Source organism: Mus caroli, chromosome 9 (assembly GCF_900094665.2).
Source record: "Mus caroli chromosome 9, CAROLI_EIJ_v1.1, whole genome shotgun sequence".
Classification (NCBI taxonomy): domain Eukaryota; kingdom Metazoa; phylum Chordata; class Mammalia; order Rodentia; family Muridae; genus Mus; species Mus caroli.
Genome location: NC_034578.1, coordinates 88,231,389 through 88,233,895, shown reverse-complemented (window position 1 = coordinate 88,233,895; position 2,507 = coordinate 88,231,389).

The window sequence follows — 2,507 nt, the reverse complement described above, 5'->3', positions numbered from 1 at the left end:
AAAGATCAGGAATTCAAGGCCCAAACCTAAACATAGTAAAAGCAATATACAGCAAACCAGTAGCCAACATCAATGTAAATGGAAAGAAACTTGAAGCAATCCNACTAAAATCAGGGACTAGAGGAGTCTGCCTACTCTCTACCTATCTAATCAACGTAGTACTTGAAGTTCTAGCTAGAGCAATTAGACAACACAAAGAGATCAAATGGATAGAAATTGGAAAGGAAGAAGTCAAAATATCACTATTTGCATGTGATATGATAGTATACTTAAGTGACCACAGAAATTCCACCAGAGAACTCCTAAACCTGATAAACAGTTTCAGCAAAGTGTGCAAATACAAAATTAACTCAAACAAATCAGTAGCCTTCCTATACTCAAGGAATAAATGGGCTGAGAAAGAAATTAGAGAAACGACATCCTTTAAAATAGTCACAAACAGTATAAAATATCTTAGTGTGACTCTAATCAAACAAGTGAAAGATCTGTATAAGAACTTCAAGCCTCTGAAGAAAGAAATCAAAGAAGACATCAGAAGATGAAAAGATTTCCCAGGTTCATAGATTGGCAGGATTGATATAATAAAAATGGCCATCTTGCTGAAAGCAATCTACAGATTCAATGCAATCCCTATTAAAAGTCCAACTCAATTCTTCATAGATTTAGAAAGAGAAAATCTCAAATTCATTTAGAAAAATAAAAAACCCAGGATGGGGAAAACTATTCTCAACAATAAAAGAACTTCTAGAGGAATCCACATTCCTGACCTCAAGCTGTACTATGGAGCAATAGTGATAAAAACGGCATGGTATTGGTACAGTGACAGGTAGGTAGATCAATGGGATAGAATTGATGACCCAGATATGAACCCACACACCTATGATCACTTGATTTTTGATAAAGGGGCTAAAACCATCCAGTGGAAAAAAGACAGCATTTTCAACAAATGTTGCTGGTTCAACTGGTGGTCAANATGTTGAAGAAAGCAAATTGATCCGTTCTTCTCTTCCCATACAAAGTTCAAGTCTAAGTGGATCAAGGATTTCTACATAAAAAANCAGAAACACTGAATCTAATAGAAGAGAAAGTGGGAAAAGCCTCAAACACATGGGCACAGATGAAAAATTCCTGAACAGAAAACCAATAGCTTATGCTGTAAGATCAACAATTGACAAATGGGACCTCATGACATTGCAAAGTTTCTGTAAGGTAAAGGACACTGTCAATAGGATAAAATGGCAGCCAACAGATTGGGAAAAGATCTTTACCAATCCTCAATACGATTGAGAGCTAATATCCAATAATACAAAGAATTCAAGAAGTTAGAGTCCAGCAAATCAAATAACCCTATGAAAAAAATGGAGAACAGAGCTAAACAGAGAATTCTCAAGTGAGGAGAGTTAAATGTCCAAGAAGCACCTAAAGAAATGCTGATCATCCTTAGTCATCAGGGAAATGCAAATCAAAACAACCCTGAGATTCCACCTCACACCAGTCAGAATGGCTAAGATCATAGCAGATGCTGGTGAGGATGTGGAAAAAGAACACGCCTCCATTGCTGGTGGGATTTCAAGCTGGTACAACCATTTTGGAAATCAGTCTGTTGGTTCCTCAGAAAATTGGGCATAATACTACCTGAAGACACAGCTACACAACTCCTGGCCAGGAGATGTTCCAACGAGTAATAAGGACACATGCATATGTTCATCACAGCCATATTTATAATAGACAGAAGGTGGAAACAACCCAGATGTCCCTCAACAGAGGAAAGGATGCAGAAAATGTGGTAAATTTACTTACTCAGCCATTAAAAGCAATGATTTTGTGAAATTCTTAGGCAAATGCATGGAATTAGAAAATTTCATCCTGAGTGAGGTAACTCAGTCACAAAAAANCACACATGGTATAAACCCACTGATAAGTGGATATTAGCCTCAAAGTTGGGATACCCAAGATTCAAATCACAGACCATATGAAGCCCAAGTAGAAGGAAGACCAAAGTGTGGATGCTTCAGTACTTCTTATAAGGGGAAACAAAATACTCACAGGAGGAAATATGGAGACAAAATGTGGAGCAGAGAGTGAAGGAAAGGCCATCTAGAGACTGCCCCACCTGGAGATCAAGCCCATATACAGTCACCAAACCCAGACGCTATTGTGAATGTGGGATCCCTGATGAAGGAGTTGGAGAAAGGACTGAAGAAACTGAGTNGGTTCGTAGCCCCATGGAGAGAATGTCAACCATCCAGACTCCTGGAGCTCCTCTGGACTGGATCACCAACCAAAGAGTTGGTGGAGGGACCCATGACTCCAACAGCATATGTGGCAGAGGATGGCCTTGTTGGACATCAGTGTGAGGAGTAGCCCTTGGGCCTGAGGGTGTTTGATGCCCCAGTGTAGGGGAATGCCAGGGTGGGAAGACTGGGGTGAGGGGGCACCCTCACAGAGGTAGGGGGGTGGGGAATGGATTAGGGGGTTTCTGAAGAGGAGAACTGGAAAGGGCAAAA